Source organism: Dermacentor variabilis, chromosome 8 (assembly GCF_050947875.1).
Source record: "Dermacentor variabilis isolate Ectoservices chromosome 8, ASM5094787v1, whole genome shotgun sequence".
NCBI lineage: Eukaryota > Metazoa > Arthropoda > Arachnida > Ixodida > Ixodidae > Dermacentor > Dermacentor variabilis.
Genome location: NC_134575.1, coordinates 56,462,702 through 56,489,829, shown reverse-complemented (window position 1 = coordinate 56,489,829; position 27,128 = coordinate 56,462,702). Strand labels below are relative to the sequence as shown.

Here is a 27,128-nt window from a genome sequence, read left to right as displayed (position 1 = left end):
CACTTGAAATATCGAGGGTAACGTAATATTTTGGCCACGCGTACGAAAAAACTGCAATGTCTGACATGGCGAGACTGTGAAGATTTCCTATTGTTATGAGGCTAGTTTATCTCTACGTACGTGAATTTGAAAGAGCTACATTATCAATAGTTAAACCTTCTATGATATAAAAGCGTTCTTATTAAAAATTCATAATGACATAGACAATTATAGGACGCATTGGTCACGCCAAAGTAGTAAAATATTTTTCAGTGTCAACATACTATCTATGTTGGCAAGTACTTACCTGAAGTTTCTATACAACATCGGTCGGGGACCGTTTCTGCACCGAACATGTTCTCCAAAGAGTAAAAGTTGGTCTCGTTAAGTGAGCTACATGAGATAAATGTATGAAATAACAACTGGTTCGAAGTTATTACCTTAGCTCTTACAAGTTGAAAAATTATGTGCTGACAGAACACATGTTCTGTATTGACTATTGCCCTTGAACTCCTATGCGGGCCTTCGATTAGGCAATTTCGAGATGATTACTCTCAGATGTGTTGTGCTACGAAAAATTCCGATACCAATATGTCGTTACTTGAGCATTACATCACAAAACATAGATAAATCCTCAGGACAGTTCTGTGGTGCCTATGTCGCGGTAGAAATGTAAGTGGAAAATACGGTACGTAGCTTAAAGGTCTGTCTGTTCATATCTTTGCTAAATAGAAGATGTGTTCGCTAATGAAGAATGAATTTAAATGAGCTAAGTTAAATGTGGTGGTTTTTGAAGTGATTATAATAACGGACCTCATTCCCCTAAAGCGCAGTCAAGTTTAATGTACCGACTGTCTTGCATATTACCTTCACTTAGACGGCAGCAGCTTGATCGATGTTCCTGAAAAGAAAAATGAGCGTACAATTAGCTTAATGACCACGCTACACGTGCTTTCTCGTGATAGCTCTTAAATTTTCAAAGGATACGGCGAAACATTTTTACAGGTTGCACTATAGGATACAAATGTCAGACGTGAATAAAACTTCGTTAGCGGAAGGCAGCTGTTTGAATACGACGCTAAAGTTTTCCGACTAATCCAAGGATGTTATTAATAAAGCAGGAAGCAGAGGCCCTCAGTGCGCAGGCTATTTAAAATCTGTGCTTACCTTTTTCCTCTGTTGTTTCCCGCTGCCCTCGGCAAGATACTTGTGAATCTCGCCCAGCAAACCACCGTTGGGAAGAAACAGAACCGGTGACGGACGCCATTCGTTGCACGAAAGGGTTTGAATCTGTGCATCTTTCTGTTCTGTACTATACAAGAATCAGTACATTAGAGTAGGTCATTTATACCGTTAATTGCACTTAATTTCACAATTGTGTGGCGGCGCAGAAAAACATCCACTGATGCAGCACTTTGTTGCCTTTAGAGTATCGGTGGACGCGCTCGCCGCATGCCATAGGAGAACCGACGACGGCACTCTACTATGCCTCTATGTCGAAGCGGACGCCGCCGCAGGGTCCGTCTTGCCCGGCAACGCGTTTTTCTACTCATGCTTTCACCATACTCACTTCCTCGGCTTTCCGTCTCATGGCTACGCTATGCACCTCCCGCTCGCTGTACTATCGCCGTTTTTAATCTTCCGCCGCGCTCCCCGTTCGCTCTTTCATCCTTCACTGTGCTGCTTCAGTCAGTTACGCCGGGGGAGAACACCGACGCGAAACGCAGGCACGGGCGCCTAAGAGCTGTGCATCATCATCATCATCATCATCATCATTAGCCTGGTTAAAGCCCACTGCAGGGCAAAGGCCTCTCCCATACTTCTCCAACTACCCCGGTCATGTATTAATTGTGGCCATGTTGTCCCTGTAAACTTCTTAATCTCATCCGCCCACCTAACTTTCTGCCGCCCTCTGCTACGCTTCCCTTCCCTTGGAATCCATTCCGTAACTCTCAATGACCATCGGTTATCTTCCCTCCTCATTACGTGTCCTGCCCATGCCCATTTCTTTTTCTTGATTTCAACTAAAATATCATTAACTCGCATTTGTTCCCTTACCCAATCTGCTCTTTTCTTATCCCTTAGCGTTACACCTGTCATTCTTCTTTTCATAACTCGTTGCGGCGTCCTCAATTTAAGTAGAAGCTTTTTCGTAAGCCTCCAGGTTTCCGCCCCGTACGTGAGTACTGGGAAGATACAGCAGTTATAAACTTTTCTCTTGAGGGATAATGGCAACCTGCTGTTCATGATCTGAGAATACCCGCCGTGGTTGCTCAGTGGCTATGGTGTTGGGCTGCTGAGCACGAGGTCGCGGGATCAAATCCCGGCCACGGCGGCCGCATTTCGATGGGGGCGAAATGCGAAAACACCCGTGTGCTTAGATTTAGGTGCACGTTAAAGAACCCCAGGTGGTCAAAATTTCCGGAGTCCTCCACTACGGCGTGCCTCATAATCAGAAAGTGGTTTTGGCACGTAAAACCCCAAATATTAATATTTTTTTTTGATCTGAGAATGCCTGCAAAACGCACCCCAGCCCACTCTTATTATTCTGATTATTTCAGTTTAATTATCCGGATCCGCAGTCACTACCTGTTCTAAGTAGATGTATTCCCTTACCACTTGCAATGCCTCATTACCTATAGTAAACTACTGTTCTCTTCCGAGACTGTTAAACATTACTTTAGTTTTCTGTAGATTAATTTTTAGACCCACCCTTCGGCTAAGCCTCTCCAGGTCAGTGAGCATGCATTGCAGTTGGTCCACTGAGTTACTAAGCAAGAAAATATCATCAGCGAATCGCAAGTTACTAAGGTATCCTCCATTAACATTTATCCCCAATTCTTCCCAATCCAGGTCTCTGAATACCTCCTGTAAACACGCAGTGAATAGCATTCGAGAAATCGTCTCTCCCTGCCTGACGCCTTTCTTTATTGGGATTTTGTCGCTTTCTTTATGGAGGACTACGGTGGCTGTGGTGCAGCTATAGATATATTTCAGTATTTTTACATGCGGCTCATCTACACCCTGATTCCGCAATGCCTCCATGGCTGCTGAGATTTCGACAGAATCAAACGCTTTCTCGTAATCAATGAAAGGTGTATATAAGGGTTGGTTATATTGCCCACATTTTTCTATCACCTCATTGATAGTGTGAATATGGTCTATTGTTGAGTAGCCTTTACGGAATCCTGCCTGGTCCTTTGGTTGAGAGAAGTCTAAGGTGTTCCTGATTCAATTTGCAATTACCTTAGTAAATACTTTGTAGGCAACGAACAGTAAGCTGATCGGTCTATAATTTTTCAAGTCTTTGGCGTCCCCTTTCTTATGGATTAGGAATATGTTAGCGTTTTTCCAAGATTCCGGTACACTCGAATTCATGAGGAACTGCGTATACAGGGTGGCCAGTTTCTCTAGAAGAACCTGCCCACTATCTTTCAACAAATCTGCTGTTACTGATCCTCCCCAGCTGCCTTCCCCTTTTGCATAGCTCCCAAGGCCTTCTTTACTTCTTCCGGCGTTACCTGTGGGATTTTGAATCCCTCTAGACTATTCTCATCTTCCATTATCGTCGTCGGTGCCACTGATACTCTATAAATCTCTATAGAAGTCCTCAGCCACTTGAACTATCTCATCCATATTAGTAGTGATATTTCCGGCTTTGTCTCTTAACGCATACATCTGATTCTTGCCAATTTCTAATTTCTTCTTGACTGCTTTTAGGCTTCCTCCGTTCCTGAGAGCTTGTTGAATTCTATCCATAATATAGTTCCTTGTGTCAGCTGTCTTACGCTTGTTGATTGACCTGGAAAGTTCTGCCAGTTCTATTCTAGCTTTAGGGTTAGAGGCTCTCATACATTGGCGTTTCATGATCAGATCTCTCGTCTCCTGTGATAGCTTACTGGCATCCTGTCTAACGGAGTTAACACCGACTTCTATTGCACACTCCTTAATGCTGCCCACGAGATTGTCGTTCATTGCTTCAACGCTAAGGTCCTCTTCCTGAGTTAAAGCCGAATACCTGTTCTGTAGCTTGATCTGGAATTCCTCTATTTTCCCTCTTACGCCTAACTCATTGATCGGCTTCTTATGTACCAGTTTCTTCCGTTTCCTCCTCAGGTCCAGGCTAATTCGAGTTCTTACCATCCTATGGTCACTGCAGCGCACCTTGCTGAGCACGTCCACATCTTTTATCATGCCAGGGTTAGCGCAGAGTATGAAGTCTATTTAATTCATAGGCTCGCCGTTCGGGCTCCTCCACGTCCACTTTCGGTTACCCCGCTTGTGGAAGAAGGTATTCATTATCGGCATATTATTCGGTTCCGCAAACTCTACTAATAACTATCGCCTGCTATTCCTAGTGCTTATGCCATATTCCCCCACTGCCTTGTCTTCAACCTGCGTCTTGCCTACCTTGCGATTGAAGTCGCCCATTAGTATAGCATGCTTTGTTTTGACTTTGCCCATCGCCGATTCCACGTCGTCGTAGAAGCTTTCGACTTCCTGGTGATCATGACTGGATGCAGGTTCATAGACCTGTACACCTTCATTTTATACCTCTTATTAGGTTTCACAACAAGACCTGCCACGCTTTCGTTAATGCTATAGAATTCCTGTATGTTACCAGCTATATTCTTATTAATCAGGAATCCGACTCCAAGTTCTCTTCTCTCCGCTAAGCCCCGGTAGCATAGGACGTGCCCGCTTTTTAGCACTCTGTACGCTTCTTTTGGCCTCCTAACTTCACTGAGCCCTATTATATCCCATTTACTGCCCTCTAATTCCTCCAATGGCACTGCTAGACTCGCCTCACAAGATAACGGTAAACGTGGCCAGGTTCATATTCCAATGGCGACCTGTCCGGAGCCAGGGATCCTTAGCACCCCCTGCTGCGTCGCAGGTCTGACTGCCGCCGTGGTCAGTTGCTTCACAGCTGCTAGGGACTGAGGGCCGGGGTTTGATTGTTGTGTTCATATAGGAGGTTTCAGCCAAGTACTGCACCAGGGTGGCCAATCCTGCTCTGGTGAGGGGGTGCGTTACCGGTTCTGGTCACCGGGATGAGGCCACACTCCAGGCCTGTTTATGCAATTTTATCAACACGCGGATTTTTTTTAATGTGGTGGAAAATTGCGCGGCACTGCGATTCGAAGCACGGACCTCTTGCACGCGAGGCGGGCGTTCTACCTCTACGCCACCGCTGCACTGTCTGTGCATTAGGTTGTGCATTAAGAGCTGTGCATTAAGTTGTTATGTTCTAGCAAGAGAACCAGTTTGTAATAGGGCATTCTAACGACTTGCATAGAAGAAAAGTTCTGCGACTGCCATTCGAGCCTGCACGAAGAATGGAAACAGAAATGAGCGCATGAGAGAGCGCGGGAGAGAGAGCTTGCCAATGGACAGTATTCTTGTCTAGTCCTCAAAAACGTGCGAATTGAGTTACAAACTATTTCGCGTTAAATTTAGTAAGATGTGATGGTATTTTGAAGAGCTCCAAGAACAAACTTTTTAGCAATAATCACATGAAGCTCTCCCTAGTCATCACATAAAAGCGCATGCCTTTAATGGAAATGCTTATAGAATAATAATAAAAAACGTTAGTACGCTTGTGTAGTCATACGAAACTTGTGATCGTTGTAATCAGTGCCGGTTACGAATATATTTTAGCTTGTGTACTGATACTTCAAAAACCGATAGCGTTGACTGAGTCCTGCTAACTTTTGGAGAACATAAAACTATGCGTGCCCCAGGAATTAGCTTATTCGGTGTCTGAAAAAGATAGCAAGTCAATATCGTTATAGTAATCGAGCAATTTTATCGGGATATTTTAATTGCCGGGCCACCTTTAAGCTTTCATGTGATAGTGGTATTCCGGAACTCATTCAACACAGGTAACCGACAACGAAATAAACTTAGCGGATTCAATATGAACAACGTCAGACTAAATGCAGATTAGACGGGTCAAAATGGTGAACAGTAATGTTGATAAATTCAGTTATCGATAATGTATACCCAACATATGAACAGCAAATTAATGTCGCTAATAATAATTATTGGAGAAAAATGTTGTGTGACTGAAAAAACTTACCTGTGTTTAGGCAATAACTGAAGGAAAATGCATCAGCATTACGTCGTCCCTCTACGAAGTCCCGCATTTAGGATTTATAACACGTTCATCACTTTGCAAAATGTTGCACAGGAGCTCAATTAGCACACGTTATACCTCTTCGAGGTGGGTATTGCAACTAAAGGTAGCATTTTCTGTTATTGGATTCTGTAGAAAGTGTTATCGAGGATTAGACAAAAATTCATTTATTTAGCTAACATGATTGTGAAGTTGTGGCCACTGACCAAGTAAATCTCTGCCATCATGTTAGAGACGAGAAAGCTTTTCGACATACCTTTACCTACCACAGAACTGAACACAAGATGTATCCAAGATTCGCCGGTTCTTTTCACTGATGTCTAAGATAGACACCTACAAGTGCCACCTTTTTTTCAACCACACTAGTAAAGTCAGGAGGTTCATCCTGAAAAGGCCGTATTTGACAGTGAGTTAGTACCGTCAGCATCTGGCCTCAAAATAATTCAGGAAGATCAGAAAAATTTACGGACAGCACATGTGAAGTATTTCAAAATAAAATAAAGATCATCAAAGCTAATTGGTTCATCGAGATGTGCCAACTAAAGGGTCATTGTTCAGGAGTTTCCAGTTGCACAACTTCATGCCAAGTTCATGTCGATGATAAGGAAGCACCAGTACAGACAGATCCGAGAAAAAAATACTTGATGCTCGAACGCAAAGGCGCCCGCTCAAACCATAGATGTTATGGTGAACTTGTCTTCCAATAAATATAGTTAACGCAAACTTGATATTTTAGGCACGAAACAAACAACAACCCTGGTGCCCTGGCCGATTGAATGAGATTCATCTGCGCCGTGAACAATGCCGTTACTGCACTTCCTCACTGCAATTTGTTACTCGTTAATGCAACTTGCACAGTGGGCTTTACAAATTCCAGAACCACATCCCACAAGCTGGTCTGCCTTAGTGTGTGCAATTGAAGAACCTATATGGTGCTCCAAACCCATAGGACCATTGACCGCCAATCTAAACTAACAAAGCTAGCTTTTTTAGTGCTGAGAAAAGTAGCCTCACGTCGGTTTTTTCGACAATTCTTTCTTGGAATGTCACTAGCATGCTTTGCTGTGTAGGCTAGCAAAGTACAGAGGCGTGCATTAGTATCTCTGAAAAAACAAGCACGCAAAAAAGTGTGTAGAAGACGGAGCTGTCGACGGATATCAAATAACACTATCGTGTAATAGATGCTACGTGAGCAAAACACGCCACCGAATAAATGACTGGAATTGTGACCATGCTATCTAGATGCCCAGGCCATTGGGAAGTCACCTGATAGCACATAGCTAGCTTGCACCATCTTGTTTAAAAACTGTGCGACTGTGGAGAAGTCCAAGGACAATAGGGCTGGCGAGATCTGTGAGGCTTTGCTCTTAGTATCTGTGACAGGGCACCTGTAAAATGGATTCCCATTCGGAGGATTATTCGAGAGCAAGACTGCTTATTTGTCACGGTAAAACAACTGTCATGGTAGCCATTCCATATGTTGTTTCAGCAGTTTTGCGAGCAAAATGCACTATAGATTTATCTGTTCCCCCCTTTTCGCATGTGGACTTGTTTATCTTTTTTGGGTAAGCGCATTTCACTGTGTAACAAATGTTATCGCTCAGCACGGGACGCGTCTGCATGCATCGGAAGTTTCTGGAAATTATCGATGGTTCTATTCGCTGTCTATTGTCACCTAACGTTATGTATTTTATTGCATGTATGCGAACGCGAATAGAGTAGAACTTTCTGGAAGACACGCACCAGCGAATGCTCTTGAACGGTCGAGACTCTCAGCGAAGGAAGACGCCACCGACAAGGCCACCGGGCCTACTACAGCCGATCGAGCCGCCTTGCCGACCATTTAATTGATCGAGAATATTTTGTTGGGACCCTTTCCTACGCCAACATCCGCAAATAAGTGGATCGTCGTGATGACGGACTACCTCAGCAGCTTCACTGAAACGAAAGCTCTGAGATCGGTAGCGAAGTGGCGAAATTCTTAGTCGAGAACATCCTGCTGTGAGATGGCGCCCAGAAGTCCTCACTACCGACAGCGGAACGGCACATATAGCGGAGCTCACCCAAGTTATTCTGCGATACAGACATACAAGCCACCGGAGGACAACTGCCTACCACCCGCAGACAAACCCTATTACGGAGCGCCTAAATAAGACCCACGACGAGACGTTTACAACTTACATCGACGTCTAACACAGGACATGGGATGCCGTCCAGCGATACGTAACACTAGCTTAGAACACGGCGATGCAAGAAACAACAGAGATCACGCCGTCCAAGCTGATTAATGGCAGAAACCCGACAATGACTCTCGACGCAATGCTGCAGCACGTCACCGACGAAGAGAACTTTGACATCGCCAGCTATATATTGCGCGCAAAATAAGCCCGATATCTCGCCTGTCTGCGGATAAAGAACAAGAAGAGAGCAAACAGCCTAGACTACAACCTTGGACGATGATATGCGGAAGACAAGCTCACGAAAGTGTTGGGTTTGGACCCGGATACCGCGACGATAACTTCGCGAGAAGCTTTTACGCTGCTACTTCGGACCCTACCAGATCATGAGACGCATTGCGCGAACCTTGCGCAACGAGAATGGTGTAGAACTTTCTAGAAGACACGCCAGCACCAGTGATTTCTCTGGAATGTTAATGGCTCGTGTATAAAAGCCGACGCACTTGACCGGCACTTCAGATTTTGGATGATCGCCGACTATGTTCACCACTATCATTGTAATTTGTTTTGTGACTTGCTTTTGTCGGCGCAGGTTGGCCCAATAAAAGGTTAGTTAACTTAATCACAGTTTTGCTGCTGTATTCTCACCCGTCGCTACTACATGACAATATTCCCGTGCAAGCAGTAAAATTAGATTTTTGTTAGACTCTGTTACGTCCTGTCAGCCACTTACCTTTCTTTTGAGTTCTGCACTAAATGAGGCTTTTTCTTGGCGAAAGGTTGCTGCTTGAAGCTTAAACAAGCTCGACGATAGTTTGGAATTAAGGAGCGTACGCATATGCGCTCCTTAATTCAGGAGCGCGCGTATGCGTACGCAGAAAAAGAAGGTGTGTATTCTTAAAACGAGGGCCAACCCTTGTGTCTTCTTCCTTAACGTATTTCTCAAAACTCTAACTCAAAACTGATATTGAGGTGCAAGTTCTCCACATGATAATACATTGTCAATAAAGCGAAGCACAATGGTGCCTTATATTGTCTGGCTAACTCAGATACGGAGATCACCACTGATCAGCACCCTGCTTCGACTTTTTCTCTAGGCCCAGCCACTCCTGCATTAAAACAAACGAGCTTAGTGTCCCAAGAGTGTATTAGAAAAAAATGAAACTGTTAACAAGCCTATCCCTGCTAGGTAAAATTAAGAGTAATATGCTGATATTCTGACCGTAGAAAGCTTCACTTTGAATAACAAAGCCTGCAACACAAGTGAAATAAGATGTATGAGCCCTCGGTAGAATTTATTATCCGAAGGTTCCTTTTTTCCCTGCATCTTCCTCCTCGTGCATATATTGGCAGTCAGGGGCGCTTATAACGTAAAGCTATTTCAAACGTTTCTATTCCAATTGTGCAATCAGCCCTCTGCGATTGTTCAAAAACCTTTTCGACCACTCCCACTACGCCTGTCTGTCATACGACGGCATGAAAACCGTGATAGGTCCCAATCTGCCATGACGTGCACACACTGATTATGCAGAATTTGAACGAAGAAAACAAAAATGGTTATTTATGATTCGACGCCTTTTTGCCATCAGCCCTCGGCTATTGGTGAAAAGTTTTTGGGCTGCATCAATTTCACCTGCATCTCACGGGACGTCACAAAACTGCTAAAGCTTACCGCGTCAATGTGAGGCGCACGCGTTAAAGGTGCACTAATATGCCGAAAAAAAGTGAATTTTATTCTGAATAGCCGAAGGCGGCCCCATTCCGAAAGTAATGAAGATGGCTGCCGCCGATCGCTCAAGCACTGGCTACTCGCCCCTTCTGGAGAGCATGGGTTTATTTGCATGTAATAAAACTTTTTGCGTGGCCGTGTAATGATTTTGAGAACCTTTGGCGCGTTTACGACCTCGTTATGCCAACTCTTCATTGCTGAGGATCCGTTTTAGCGTCATTCTTTAGCTTCCGTTCCATGCCGCCGCGATTGTCGATGGTCCTCCGCTGGCTAAGTAAGAGAAAGCGTACCAATCGCAGACGCCGGCACCACCCTCTTCATCCGGTTATCGTTATTCAGTGCATTGGCCCGGCGCCAATGAATCCCTCTCCACTTGAGCATGCTCATCGCCTATTGTGAGTAAATTAGGTAAAACAAGCCGCTCAGAGCAGGCAATGTTATTTGTTTTTCAAGCAAACAAAAGTGACTCCCTATGAACGAGGGGATAGATTGATTGGTTTGTTTAGACAACCCTGCGGGTGAACCCCGATGCTTGCGTCGGCATTTACACAAATTTGACGTCAGGAGATTGGAATAATAACATATTGGAATAGTATTACGTTATATGGCACATGACAAACAAAACTAATTTTTTCTCTGAATTGCCGCAGGTTGTCCAGTTTTGAAAGGAATAAAAGAAAGCGGCCGCCGATCGCTGAGGCACTGGCTACTAGCACATGCCGGATAGCATGGTTTTATTTGCGTATAGCAAACTTTTTGCGTGGCCGTATAACGTCATCGAACCCTTTCGGCACGTTTACGACATCGCTTGTCAACTCTTCTTTGCTGAGGATCCGTTTTAGTACAACTTTTAACTTTCCCTTGCACGCCACAGTGATTTTAGACAAGTAACGGCAAGCTAGGTAAGGGAACGCGGACAAATCGCACACGCCGGCAGGTACCTTGGCAGCAACGAAATATGCCAGCACCATCTAAAACTCAATGTGGCCTTGAGCGTTTTACACATACTTTTTCAAAGCAAGCAGATGAGATTCTTTTCGTGCTTTCATGGTGCATCAGACACGCAGGTTCCCATGGGGTTTTTCAATAGGGTCGTTCAGAAAGCTCAGGGGCAGGATTGGAGCCTCAAATAGCCCTAATGGAGTAAAAACAAATGCAACAGATTTCGTTCTCCTTGTCATTCCCAGCACAGCAAAGGCTGTAGAAGTGCTAGATAGGGTAAAAGCAGTGATCATGGGGTGAGGTCAAGGATTGGCATCAATTTAAAAATATAAACAAGTCACAGGCTTGCGTGGGGCCCGTAGCACAGTCACAGCGTGAGCTGGTGGAACGGCTCCATAGGAGCTCCAATTTCGTCTGTACGCAAAAGAGGGTCATTGTGGCGCAGTCCCTTCGTGCCGTTTTCTCAAGAGCGAACTGAACTCTCCGCCCGCCACTGACGGGGAGGTGCAGCTTGTGGCTCTCTATGCACAGTGGTCTGCTCAGACCGACGTTGCCTGGTTGCAGCCACGCGCATAGCTGTACTTCAGCAGTGGTTCGTACATTGCGACGAGGTGCCAAAACCTGTACAAAAGGCCAAACACAGCACTCGAGACTGAGCGGGGCCGATGTCATCATCCCTTTACACGTGGTCCGACACGGTGCAAGTGCTATATGTTGGGACAGTAGGTGAAATTGGAATGCAATTTCAAGCAAAGTTTGGAAGTATCAATGCTACGGTATGCGCATCTGATGTTGTATTACAAGGGCCACGGCTGGATGCTTTTGCTGCTGCTTATGATGATGAAGACGATTACGATGAACGATTGTTATCTCTTTTGAGATAACAGTCTGCTTTGAGATACCTAGTCTTCTTGATATAATCAGGTATGCTAATGCTAATATGTTTCTTATTCTAGCATTTTTACGCATCGCGGTAAACGTCTGCCTCCTGAAAACTACTCTATATACCTCTCGCCGCTACCTATGCAATTGACACTTTGCGTGTCACCTGGTGCATAACGCAATTGCAGAGCAAAATGTGCACATATTGATGCCATGCACCGTGTATCTCACATCGCATGACTCCTCATGAGCGAAGACACGTGTAAAGGACATGTTTCCGCAGCATCTAGCAAGGGCTCCGGAAACATGCTGCTGCTGATAATGATTATCTGAAATATTCGACATCCCCTCTGAAACGAAGCAGTGACTTGTAGTCAGCTAGCCTGCTTGATTTATTGAGACATGCTATAAATGTTTTTACTGTACCATTTTTCTGCGCATCGCATTGTTCTTGTTCTTCATTGCCTTCTTGTTCTTCAAAACTCATCGATCTACCTTATAGCGCGATTTATGCAACTGCTACAGGCGTGCCTACTAGTGTGATAATATGCAAATGCAATGCAAAATGTGTAGAAATCGACCCTACGTGGTGCGCATCTTGCGTTGCCTGATTCCTGGCGCGCAAGGACGGGTGTATACAGCATGTTTTCGGGGCATGTGAAAAACAGTGGCGCGCGCAGTGGTAGAATAGCAGAATCCCGTGCCGGGGATCCGGTTCCATCCTGGTGGGAACTGAATATTTTTTCATAATTCCTGGCGATAGCTTCACCGGCATCCGGCAACTGGCCACATCGCCAACTGAAACGGTCATTGGAATGAGCCCAAAACAGCATACGTCTTCAACACAACCTAATGAAGAAGACACAGGCTAACCTAGAGGCAGTAATGAGGGAAGTCAAATTCAGGCTTCGGCTCGTAAACAAATATGAAGCTTGAGAACATTAAGACAACGATCAGATAGAGATATTTATTGAAGGCATAATTAGGCTGATAGCAGAAGCAGAAATTGAACTAGGAGGAAAGGAACAAGGGCCAAGCGAGTTGGAATGTTCTCCCAAGTGAGAAATGACCTCATGAAAAAGCGACAGAGAATGAAAGTGTCTCACTCAACAGATGAGATGGAATCCGCTAAAGTGTTAAAGCCGATAAGCAAGAAGCGATTATCGACATTATAACGTCACAACGATTAAAGTATGAAAAATGATGAAGATTACAAAGCAGAAAACAAACGGGGTGTTCGGCAGACACTGAAAGCAAACAAGAATTCAAGCTTGCCAGGCAGCCTATAGGCTCTCTGCTCGAGTAAAATTATCTTGGTAAATTTCAATTAGTTACAGGGGACCCTGAAATTGTGAAGAAAATGGACAGAAGAATAAATTTGTGCTTTTGTGCAAAGGGTTGGCATAACAAAATCCTGACTGAGATTTTACCGCTGTTGTTGAAAATAAATGTACAATCATCGCATCATACCGTTAGATGTAAAGGACTGCGCAAACGACAACGAAACGAAAAGTTTTAGACGTAACGTTAAGCGAGAAGAGGTGAGTGGCGAGGATCCGACAGCAAACGGGAATAGCCGATACTCTATCTGACGTTGAGAGATAAGTATGGAGCTGAGAAGCCATGTAATTTGTAGGGCAGATAGCTGGTGTGCCATTCTTGTCATAGAAGACGTGCTCAAGGAATGGACACGCAATCGAGGGTGGCATAAAATTAGGTAGTGATGAAATCAGGAAATTTTCTAGCACATTTAGGAATCCTCAAGCCGAGAGAGCAGCAATGTAAGGTCACCCGGAGAGGATTTCGTCCCGCAATAGATACGGAACTAGGCTTATGATAAAGATTCTATTGCCGCGAAAAATCCACAAAATCGGTTCACTTCCTTGTGGGTATATACATAAGCATGATTGAACACACAAACTAAAACATTGAGCGCTCATATTTTTTCCTTAATTTGTTAGTTCCGCCCAGTTTTAAGTAAATCGCGCTTCAAAAGTAATGCCGGGCAAGCTTGGGCTATGCAATCTATGAACAAAAATAAGCATAATAATGAAGAATTACATTTGGCTCTGCATTCAGCTAACAGCCCGCAATTTAAAAAAGATACGTTTATTCATGGTAGCTACACACCCAAAATAATTAAAGTCAAGCAGCAGTTGCATTTGGATGAATAATATTTCCCACTACGCTTTCGGTTTTAATTGACACATACGTATTATATTTCATTGTTTGCATTCCCGGGACTGAGAAGCTACAATTTAGGTAATTCCAGAGACATCGCATTTTGTTGCATAGAAAATATTTCAGTGATTACCATTGAACAAGCCACTTTAATGCTGTCGCCTAAATATTATACTTCTAGGACGAAATAATTGTTTTGTTTTGCGAACCACACTGAAGGTCTTTGTTATTGTGTCTCCTCAGAATATATTGGATAAACAAAGGGACATCTAATATGGCAAAGCTGCTGCTGATTGTGTTATTTACATCCGAAGTTTCACAGATCACGGCATGTAAGTGAATTGTTTTATGACTGAATTGTAATGGAGGTTTTCGTAAGTTTGTTTTTCTTCTTTGACTAAACTGTACTTATGCCCATATATATATGGAGCAATGATTAAATAAAGTTAGAAGGACTCGCTCACTAAAAAAACCTATATTTCTGTTTCAAATAAAAGTACTAATATGCTCATTCAATGCACGTCATTTAATTGATCGGCAAGAACGTTTCGCAATACAATTGCTTTATTTCTGCACATAAAAGTGTTACTGAATTCTTCTACTAAGGTAACTCTGCCACTAAATAATTAAAACTAAGGAACCATTGGAAACTATAGACAAATTCAGAGCCATTCCTTCACAGAGTGGAATGGCTCTGAATTTTTAAAGCGAAGCTTTCTTTGTCTCTTACTTCGACTTTCTCACTGCTGCTACTGCTGCTGCTGTCAAGTAAACCGCGTCAGAGATGGTGCTTCAGAGCATGTGTATACATGACAGGGGCGAGTTAGAGCGGAAAGGCGTCAGCAGAGACTCGTTTTCACTCCACCGCCTCGAATGTGCACAATGCCCTCTGGAGCTCGCTGGCCGTCACCACATTAACGTCTTGACAGCTCTAATTATCCGCGACTCTCATGGGAAGCATTGCAGAAGCTTCAGCGCTTCCCTTTCTACTAACGCTCGAGTCCAGAGAGGACTTAGATAGAACTGTATGGATGAGAGAGGAGAAGAGGCAGTTCCCTTATAAGGAAGGGGCGAGGGTGACGTGCGAAGGCAAGCAAACCCTACTACTGTACGACGACGGTTGCGGGAAAACTGGATCAGCTTAAGTTCAAAGTACGGAACAGTACGTTGCTGCTATTTCTGAAAAATAAACACCATGCAAATGTGTCAAGCGGACAAACTACGCAGGGCGTGCAGAAGCAGAGCCGTAATAATTAAAGGGCACAGCAGACTTCAGGCAGTGGTCGACCGTCAAATCAACACTTCTGTGCCCGCTGCGGTAGCTCTGCGTCGAAGGGCCCCTTCAATGTTATGGTGGCCCCACGATCGGCTCAGCCGTTAGCGCCACCATGTGTGTTGCGCGAAACACCGAGACGGCCATCGCTATGGAGACTTGCTGTTGCGACGCTCGTTTGAAACCTGTCGGTAGTTCTAAATTGAGGTTTCGAGGCGATGGAAAACATTGACGCCCATTTTGGACCAGCGACGCTTCAGAAAGGATGTCAAATTTAATGCTGCAACCATGTATGTCGTGTCAACGAAGTACACAGCACGGACATCACATCACTAAATTAAATTATAGTGTTTTAGTTGCCAAAACCACGGTCTCATTAGGAGGCACGCCGGTATAATTTGGATCCCCTGGGGTTCTTTAACGTGGACCTATATCTAATTACACGGGTGTTTTGATATTTCGACCCCATCGAAATTCGGTCGCCATGGCCAGGATTTCAACCCGCGACCTCGTGCTTAGCAGCCAAACACCATAACCACTAAGCAACCACCGCTGGCCGCGAAGTATTTGTCACAACAATGCAAGCATGCTTGCATTGTTATGAACTGTGTTGTGAACTGTGTTGTGAACTGTGTTGTTGTGTTGTGAACGTCGAACTGAAATTGAGTAAACAAATCATTATTTAATGTCACTTAAGTGAGCAAATACGGCCCTGAACGTATTTCAACTATCATTTCTCGCTTCATTACTTGGAGCGTGCCTTCCACCTTTGAATTGTAGAGGCTTTGGCGAATTAACAGGTAAGTGCTTTTTTTGTCCGTTGACAATGTGCCTCGAGCATATTCTGGTAATGTCGTTCGGCCTCGAATGTGCGAGGGAATTACCGCTGAAGCGACATAGAGATCAATCAGCTGAGACTAAAAAACGGGATGACTTAGCCAATATTCGTTAGCGTGCGCTAGATAAATGCTAATTTTCGAATATATGACGTGTGTTGCAGTGTGCATCAACCTTAGTTATGTTGTTCTAAACGCGAGAAAATATCGGCACGAATGAGCTCGGTTCGAGCATTCGCGTCTTAATCTTGGCGCAGAAAGAAGCACAATGTGTACAAAGTTCCCGCACCGAGCCCTTATGAAGCGAGATTTGAGACCTAATAGCCATTGCGCGTTTCTTTTGGATAAAGACGAGCTAAACAACTATCTAAACTGATTTAAAACAGCAGGAATCACTTCACGCGTTTTTGTGCAGTTGCTGGTTATTTTTTATTTTTTGTCTCTTCTATTTGCATTTACGCGTTAGTTCGCTTTACAGAAATTCGCCGACGATCCACTTCAGCCGCCGGGTTACTTCCCCCGGTTTTGAACGAAGGGAAGCGGTACAAATTTACAAGAGCAATCAGGGAAACGTACAACGTAAGATAACAAGCCCTCATTGTCAATGCATGAGAAAAGGCATCATTTCTAAATCGCAAGCGACAGAAATTAGATGGTGCTTATTTCCTTTTTTTACATACCTTTTATTGAGTCTTTATCCCTCTGAATTACAACGCACACCTTCCCAGTGGAAAAAATATTGCACAATATAATCACACATCTAGTGCTACTGACATTTTTCATCTTTCGATAAAAATAATCAGTTGTTAGCAGCGCTAATGTTGTATTGTCTCCCTTCCATCCCTACGTAAATTTTGTCCTGAGAACTTATATGAACTGGCCGGAAAACTCATAAGGACACTACAAATTTCACCTAGCGGACATGGTTTGTCTTCAGAACATGCACAAATACGGTGACAGGTATCTGTTTGCATACTGTAGCAATAATAGGCAGACGCCAACTTCGACATTCCTGCAATACTTCAGCTCTCACACGCCTACAGTGCTTAAGCACCACAGACGTGTAGGTGCACAAAACAAAATCAAGCAGGCGCATCAACCACAGAATTAACTTCAGCAGTCGCAACATAGGCTCATTCATGTAGGTAAGACACTTGCTAATATGTGGAAAATGGATATAGATACTTGCATACCCAAACTAATAGCATGTGAGTGGCAGTGCATATGATGCTTGTTCTAGACATAAGTATTTTTGTCAGAGATTCCTTTGGGATTACACATACTGCTTTCAGTTTATCCGCCGAGTAAACGAAGTCTAACAGATAGCACTAGAATTTAGACTTGCTGGTTGAACATATTCGGACCATAACCGCGCCAAGCAGAACTGCTCACAGCGCTTAGCAAATACATAGGATGAAACAGAACACATAGAAAGGATCTCAACACATAAGAAACAACTGTTGAGCACCGAATAATAATTGCCACAGCCAAACAGAATGTTTTACGAGGCGCTGTTGAAGTAAAATTCATTTGGTGGTCAAGAGCAAGTAGACAATTAAGCACTATGGACGGTATTGCGAGCTTCTTTACTGAGAGATGTAGTAGTTAACTGTGTGGTTTATGCTGGAATCACATTATGCAAAAAATAATGTATTTGGACACAGAATTGCAACTGCTACAATGCCTACTTGTACGAATGATGATAGCTTGTACAAAAACAGAGAGAAAACATGCAAGCCTACTAGAAAGCACAGCACTACTCTAGCAACTGCAGCATTGTGAATACGGGCCGTTGTGCATCCTTTCGAGAAATTCATGTTTTTATATGTGTATGTGCCAATGGCAGTTATGCTGGCAATACTACAGATATAATTGTGAGTATCAATGCTACTAAACAATAGTAAGCACGCTGCGCGCTTGGGCGTGTGACATATGTTGCCCACTACACTTTGAATTCTTACATGAGAATGCAATAAAACATTAAAAAAATGCTGAAAGAGAGCTACGGCATAGGAAACTGCTTCCAAACAATAAAACCTTTGAAAAGTCTCGGGTGATCACACTTTTTAGGAATAGTAAAATTGGCTTACCGTTAGCAATGCGGATTTAGAGGTGATAGATCAACTACTGGCTTCCATTCCGGGCACAGGCATACAATAGTTGAGCTTTTGCTCATGAACAGTTCTTGTCAGTGTTCCTTGATAAAGAATAGGCTCATGACATCACATTGCGCTAAAGAATTTTGCAAGGTCTCTGGGAAGTAGATATGTGTGGCAACATGATTCACGTGATATAAAGTTATTTACTTGTTTGTACTATTGGTAATAAAAGTTTTAATTACATGATATTTTTAGCCTCCTCTCTCTAAGCGCTTTCCATGTTAGTTTGCGGTGCTATCTCCAGGATATATATCGATGTGATGGATACTGGAGTACCTAGTCGTACCCTTTCTATTGTAAAATGGATTTGTTATATTAATTTACACCGAGAAGTATGCTTTATTCTCCATATGTCAATAATGGGCAGATGGCATTTAAATAGCCTGATCCCGCAATGTGCGAGCGGCAGGTTCAGTTTTGGTCTGGCGAAATTTTTAGATCTACACAAGAGAAATGATTTGAGCTAAATTTAAACTTAGGAAGATCGTGCGTACTTCTTTTCAAAAAATTGAGACCTGGCCTTAGGTCCCCTTCTTGAGCTGCACGGTTCACGTTTACTGCAAACAAATAACACATATTCCTTGGCACAGTTATACGTTCGTCTTTATTACGGTATTATGTAGTATTTATTCTAATATTTATTAATTAATAATAACATTAATTAATTTATTTTTTATATAATTTTTACGTTAACCTTTACGTCCCACCTGAAGTACCTCATAAAGCATGCCTAAAAGCAATGAACATTTTTAAAATCGTTTAGCACTTCAGGTTGGGTAGCGCCAGGTAGCATACATTGTTTTCTTGCCTTTTTATTTCATGCTAGCTTTTCACTGTTCTTTATAGGCTGCTACTCAGCCTACTAGACAGCCTTCAATGGCCATGTGAGCTATTCCAAATAAATAAGTAATTTAATATGCCTCGTGAACCTTCTCAGATGCTACGTACAAACGAACCTAAGTAATGGGGCCATAGCGCATCAGTGCCTACTTTAAGTGTCTCAAATAAGCTGGACTCTATCTATCACCTAGGTATACATCTGGCGACCGATGCCTTCAGAACAAGCCCTAAAGAGAGTATCCATGTAGTAGCTAATCAACTCTCGCTCCACTTCTGAAATGGTACTCCAATTTCATGTAGTTCCTGAAATTAGACGCTAACCCAGTACATCCCCCATACGTAACCTCAAATGATGTGACATATACAATAATGTTTGATTCTGCATCTGTAGCTTGAAGACGACTCTCTCTTCACTCGCCGTGGTTGCTCAGTGGCTGTGGTTTTGGGCTGCTGAGCACGAGGCCGCGGGATCGAATCCCGGCCACGGCGGCGGCATTTCGATGGGGGCGAAATGAGAAAACACCCGTGTACTTAGATTTACGTGCACGTTAAAGATCCCCGGGTGGTCGAAATTTCCAGAGTCCTCCGCTACGGCGAGCCTCATAATCAGAGACTGGTTTTGGCACGTAAAACCCCATAATTTCATTTCTTTAACTCTCTCTTCGGGTAATTAATCTTTGTGAGGAATCGGGTGTTTAACCCTCTATTGTTATGAATTATGAAAAAGGCATTCTAAAAATTTTTTTTCAGCTTTTATTATTGATTGAATGAACAAACACATGCACAAAAAGTTTCAGAGTTATAACGACTGTATTAATTAAGATACAGCTTTGTGCCAAATATGGCACACCATGAAGATGGCCGAGCGCTCCTGCTGCCACGAGCGGAAAAGAAAGCTTCACGGACGGTGGGAATTTTAGCGCGATGTGTGGAATGAAATGAAACAGCTGTTTGCTGCCTACAAGCAGAGATGAGTTTTGCACTTCCTCTATTTCACCGCCGACTTGTTTTGCAAGATGGCCGCTTACATCTCTGCTTCTTCTCATTAAATTCTGGCCAGTGGCTGAGTTGGTCAGATCAGTCATCTTTGGGTGGCATTGCGGCTACTGGTCCCTGTGCTTTTTTGACTTGAACCTGCAATTCGATGTTTTGACTTGAAGGCCTTCGTGGTCGCTTGTTAGGTAGGCACTTGTTATGCGAGGTAATGCATTCGGCAATATCTGCTTTGAATTGAGCCAGCGGTAGTAATTGTTTCTTCCCAAGCTGCTCCTGCACCCTCCTGCACAATAGCAATGCTGCTACTACCGATAAGTCTAGCATATGCGTAAAAATTCGAAAGGTTCATTTCTTCGACCTGATATGTATGCGGTAAAGTCGAATCAGTGAGTCCAGCAGGTCGACCCCGCCCATGTGCCTGTTGTGGACCTGTACTACGCTGGGGCTATCAATTTCGCAAACCTCCTTGGAGGAGGTAAACCAGCGCTTAGTCTTTTGGACTGGAACTCTCCCAACAAAGCTCGACAGAAATGTCATCGCGTGGCTATCGTACCACCGCACACATGATAACTCCACGTCATCTATCGTGCTTGAAAGTGCTTCTGAAGCACCACGTCCTTTACATTTCAGTTCCTTTTCGCTTTTCAGGCGGCAGTTTGGTAGACGATTCACCCTCACCGTACCGATCGACAAAATTCCATCTTGTGATAGAGTGACCTGCAGGTTGGGGCTATGTAACAGATGGCAGCAAACTACCATATTTTGTCTTTCAAGTGCATACTGTGCCAAATATGGCACACACCGATTTCACATTCTCTGCTGTAGTTAAAGACGAAATTGAGAAAAATAATAACTGGCTTGAATTGGTGTGACCAAAAATATGTCAAAATAATTTTTCTGTTTCCGCGGTGGAAATTTTCAGAAGAAAAAACATACCAATTGCTCGTGTTTGCCCCCTCCGAGTTTCACGTCGCTTCCCAAAATATTCTTCACCTCTATTTTGCTTATCGCTCAAGAGATGGCAGCACTTGCCCATAAGAAGTGCGCATCACTATGAGAATTACTCGGATGGTATCACATTCTCAACTGGGAATGTCACACACGCGAAAGAAAATGGTAACCGGTATGTGCCAAACATGGGACACCATGCAATAGAGGGTTAAAATCCCGGAGAACAATCTTATGTCAAGTTTAAAGACATTGATACGTGGCATTGACATCTCATAGAATACGGTAAATGGTTCCTAGTGGTGACAGAACACTATCGAGGGCGTCATATTTTATTTGATTTTTAGAACTTTACTTGAAGTATTATTTTACTGGGGGAGTTTTACTCTGACGCTTCTAATTCACGTGCCGGCGTGCATTATGCAGGAATCGGTCCATTCTTCAAGGAATTAGTAGTACTGCACTCAAAAACAAGTGTCTCTAGGTTGACGCCGATTCATTACTGCCGACTGTGAAACGTAAAGAAAATACTACAGGAATGCATAAAACAATGACGCCAGGGACACCATACCAGAAATTATTTGCAGTTAATATAAGAATAGAAAAAATAATAGATAAATCAAATATAAACGAGTGAAAAATCTCTTCACAATAGCGGGGATCCCAACCCACGTCTTCAATTTACACGTGCGATGCTCTTATCAATTGAGCTACTGTGGCACCGTTTTGCCATCCACTTTCTGGGATATCTATGGTGATCTACTAGAACGTACTCTATGAGCGGAAGCCAGCCCCGCCACTCACAACCTTGGTGCCGGATGTTGAACATCCTTGCTACGGTAGGCGTCACGCCTACTCGAACCATTAGGGTGACAGCAACTGGTAAATAAACCCACACATGCTACCTGCAGGAATCAAAGCTGTCGGAATGAAAAACCATCGATTTGTAATGAATGAGAAGGAAGGCGCCTTTTCATTGTCATTAATTATCACTTCTTTAATTCAAGTATGCATTGCAGATAATTTCCCCTATGCTGTCCTTGGTGTCATTGTTTTCTGGCTCGCTATGATATGACTAATAAAAATCGAGCCTTTCGTTTTCTCTTTTTCTAGTTCATTGCACAGCGAGAGACTCGAAGCCGCTAGCTTTGATGCCTTCAGGTAGCGGTTGGGGGTTAATTCATCAGTTGCTTTCGCCTTGAAAGTTGACGTAAACTTGGCGCCTGCGGTAGAACAGTTGTTCTGCATCCGGCAGCAAGGCCGTGAGTGGTGGGACCGACTTCGGCTCACAGATTAAGTTCCTCGCGTATCCTCTCGCCAGAGGATGTCATATATAGAAAATGCATCGAGATGCTCGCGTTTCAAGGGTTCTTTAGGGCAAAAGTGGTTCTCACACATTTTCGCCACTGACATTCTTTCGCACTGACACGTGGACTTGTTCATCTTTTACTGATGAGCGGTTTCTACTGTCTAACAAATGTTATCGTTTAGCCCGGGACGCGCCGCATGTATCGGAAGTTTCTCCAATGTTATCAATGGTTCTGTTGTTCTGAAGCTTGTGGGATATAATTTCATGTGTAACGCGAATTGTGGAGAACTTTCTGGAAGGCGCGTGGGCACGGCGATTACTGTGGACCCTTCCATGAGAGATGTAGAAAAGCCGACACGTATGAACGCCAGATCAGATTTTTGGCAACTGTGGTCGCTGCGGTAGCTGCTACCTCCATTCTTTGCATGTAGCACGGTTGCTGTAGGACGCGTTTGTCAGCGGCAGCAGGTACCGGCGCTCCTAGAATATCCGAGGATAGGTGCAAGCTTGGTGGCGGCGACGCTAGCTGGCGCAGAGTACTTGTAGGGATAAGTGAAAGAGGACTCAGACTGCAGTGCTTGTCTAATACATTACACAATTCAACAATAGAAATACATTGCGTCGCTATATTGATTCAATGATAAACGCGATACCATGGAGAACCATCGTGAGATGAGTTCGGATGAATCTTCGTTTGAACGTGTCACGGCTAATGCACGTCTATAAATGGACATGGGATCATGTGCCTCCACAATGTCCATGGATGAATGAGCCAAATATCAATGAGTAAAACTCACTGACAATTCTGAGCAAGGAACAATCTGCACGTTCTTTGTGAAGGTTTACGAAGAATGACCAATAATGTAACACAGCACTTGAAAGGATTGCTCAGAAAGTGAAGTTGCAAAGCAATTCCTTGCGCTGGAAATGAAATGCCATCGTGGCAAATTAATAGAGCACACGTATGAAAGCAGCTTGGAAAAATCGGTAAGGTCTCGAAAAATCACGAGCAATTTTTCTTCGCCCTTTGGAGCCTTTGAACGTGACAATGCATTCATTTCGCCATTCTTGTCTCAGGACTTGTTGGCGCAGTTTAACGTTTAGCTAAGGAACGGAAAACTGTGATCCTAACACGAGTTCACATTGCCGAAACGCCGTGATCCTACTATTGCCGGTAGCGAAATTCATTTAGCCAGTGATACATCAAGTGGCTTCAGAAAATAACAAATCAATTTGTGGAAACACAACATATGCCACGCCAATAAGCGGGATGTGCCGGAAGGTTACATCCAATTCTATGACTTATGAGTTTCATGATCCCGCCCTCCATCGTACCTTGATGCTTGCCTTCAAGATTTCAGCATCTTAAGCGGACATAAACAGTGTACCACATTTGAAGCCTTAGCTACAGGCCAGAATCTGCAGCCGTCAAACTATCTTCATATGTTCATTTGGTAAAGTGTACATTTTTTGCAGCTATTGCTATGATTCATATTTCGCCATTTTATAAAAAAATACACCTTGACTGGTTCTGTGCAATGTGTTTTCCCGTTCCCAGAATTTCAGTGCAGCAACAACTACCGAGCGCTTCGTGCAGGCGCTTCAACGACGAGCAGTCTTTAGAAATTGTTCCATATGGATTCGTTCGGTTGTGTAGATTCACAGTTTATGAGATGGGGTAAATTTGTAACAGTGCTGCTTAGCACAATTATTTACTGGTACATGCCGAGCCTTTGACTTCATGGTATAGCTGTAAATGGGGCCTGTGGATTATGCATTGAATTAGATATCGCCAAATATCGCTATAAAGTGAGGGCAACTTCAGAATGCGGTGGCGCACAAACAATGCAGAATGCTGCCTGAGCGGAACGTCCTGTTATTTGTTGAAGCCATTGCTGATATTGTGCAAAACATTTCGTTCATTCATTAGTCGTCTACATTCGTCTAAAGCACTACTGTGCAGAAAGGAAAGCACCGTGGGCATGCTCGACACAGTTCACCATTGACAGTGCCTTTCCTAAAGGTTATCGCTGCACTACCTAAATATTCCCGATTCAGAGCTGCACAAGGCTGTCCGTGGGAAAGCGACCTTAAACATGTCGTTGGTCTACTTATTTTAGATATGCCTGAATGTAATTATTGTTGCTCTTCAGATAAATTTTATGACCACCGTTTGCATGGTGGGAAACATGATCTAATTTTGTCTATGCTTCCGTCCAGTGTTTCATTCCAGTACATTTTCCTCTATGACTGTAGCTAATGCTAGAACGGTCGATAATGAACAAATAACCTATCTAGAAGAGGTAATTGGATACTGTGCGGAAGTTCATTTAGACAAGGCCTTCACCAAAATGATGTATCCTAGTAGGCCTCGAGAAGAGACCAACGGCTTTTGCACGAATGCTTGCCATAGCCTTTCTTGGTATAAGTGACACATGATCTTCAGAAAGACGGCATTTCTGCGAAGAAATTCAAATTTCTGTGTCTACATTTATTGAAAAAATATATGATGGCCCATAATGTTGGTATTGATAGCATACCCCACGATAACTATAGGATAATACCTCCAGCAAGTTAACTGATATTAATTAGTTTTACATCTAACTGATGTTCTTCACAAGAAAGGAATTTGATTAGGCTGTAGCTCGAATACAGTCGTCGAAATGCGCGTCCACAGCAGGTGATGTAATGAAAATCAATAAAACATCAAGGGTTCTCCGCCTTCTCGCAGCTGATTTACCAGCTTTATAGAGTAAGCTGTATAGAGTGATGAGTTCTTCCAATTGGGACCGGTTGCTCACGGACTTTAATCATAGAAGCGCGGATTAGATATTTCTGTAAAACGCACTTTTGATCTCTTGACACAAGAACGCCCTACCGCATAATAATAATAATTAAAATGTAGAGACGAACCCTACTTTAAGTTGTGCGTGGGAGCTTCTCAGCGACGTATTTATAATTAACATTATTAGATTTCTGAACTCACCCTCTTCAAATGATAAATTTATGTGAAAGTTATTTTAGCTAACTGTACACTGATGACTTTCATGCATGGAATAATGGGCTGTAGCCTGTGACCAAACGAAGGACATCCCCGCGGCGCCGGCGGAACCTGAAGGAACACCTTTATTTCCACGTATATGTTTAGAAAAAGTTTTAAAGGTACGTATTTTTCATTGTTACTTCGTTCTAGTAATTTTTGCTGAATGTATCACAATATGCAAGCACAAGAAATGCAAGAAACTCCGCTGACAGGTATAATGAACATCACAATTTTACTTCTTTTTCTTCAGGGGCAAGCGCGCATACTTCATATGTGTATTGGTCTGACATCACTACCCGATTAGAAATTAGCTCTTACGCGCAGCTGTCAACGCCAAATTAAGCTTCATTTCTCTGAATACTACGAACGTTTCCTCCAGAAAGCAAGAGTTTAATATGGCATGAGCTCTTAACGCTTCAGCATCGTTGTATTTGCTGCGAGGCTTCGTTTGCACGAAAATACCTGAGTTTGTTTTCCAAGTTTGACGATAGGAAGAAAACACGCCTCACGATATATCTGGGGCTGGTAACATAAACATAAGGCTGTATTTTCCTTCATCTTCAGTCGAGGCTCAACCGCAGTGAGATTAACCATTAGGTACTGCCGTAATTGCTACTGTGTACAGAGCGCTGCATTAGATCACACATTGTAACCATCCACAAATCACATCATTCTTCTCGATGGGCATGTCTGAAAAGTGCCACGGAGGACGACGGCCTTCTCATCGGCAGTATAAAAGACGTCAGCACTGACTACGACTAAATAGTGTGTTCAATCGGGCTCTCACTCTACTTTGTGATGGGTAGTTCACAGCAACGATCATGTAGCGCACTGCAGGCATCCGTCTTTATGGGAGATTTCCTGTTTCGTGGCGGCACGTCAAGTTATACTCGTAAGATATATATATATATATATATATATACGTGTGTGTGTTTGTGTGTGTGTTCTACTTCTAAGGCACTAAGTGTCCCTTCTCTCGTTCTAATCGTGGTAACATATTTCACGTGAAAATCCGGCATTTCCTCGGCAACGTTATTTCCATTTGGTCAAAGAGAACTACATTTTCTTGCGTTCTCGTGCGACCATCGCTGGTTGCACAGCGCCCGTAACACTGAGTTCTTCAAAAGCAGATGCGCCGAGCAGTTAGCAATGTCATGGTTAGAGCATTCTTACATTTTTTTTTCTCTGCCTTTGGGTATATTCGTTTTCCAATGTTGTACTGCAGCGTGTATGTCATTGCATAATTCCTGGGTTGCCTGCTACTGAAGGTGAAAGTATATGGTCGTATTATCGGGTCATGTTACAGCAATGTTTAGGCATTCACGTCGTACACGCGGTCAATATGTTCCTTTTGGAGTCCAATCTAGTGCGCCTGTTTTGTGATCGTAAACACATCGTAGGCATATAATTTTTGCCAGTTCGAGCCAGATTTTCATTATCACAAATATCTAAGCACGAATAATTACATATGCTCGTGAATAGCTATGACTGTCCCAGGTTTATTATGTGCAGCTGTACTTGGCCTCAGTGTTCATTTCTCTTTCCCAAGTTTCTTCGAAATGAGAAAGACATTCATCTACAAATGATGGACCTAGAAGATTATCTTAACAGTACATGGCACTGTGTGAAGTCAGTCTTCAAAGCAAGACATAACGATGGATGTGAGAGGACGATACACTCTTACAAATATGTGAT

General features: G+C 43.3%; 1 long non-coding RNA gene across 1 annotated transcript; it reads left to right on the top strand.

Annotated features, from left to right (window-relative positions):
* Window positions 1-1,129: 1,129 nt before the first annotated feature.
* On the top strand, window positions 1,130-27,128 carry LOC142591039 (uncharacterized). Its single transcript, XR_012830312.1, has 4 exons — window positions 1,130-1,261; window positions 14,273-14,361; window positions 25,461-25,552; window positions 26,983-27,128. It is a non-coding gene; the product is annotated as an uncharacterized LOC142591039 (long non-coding RNA).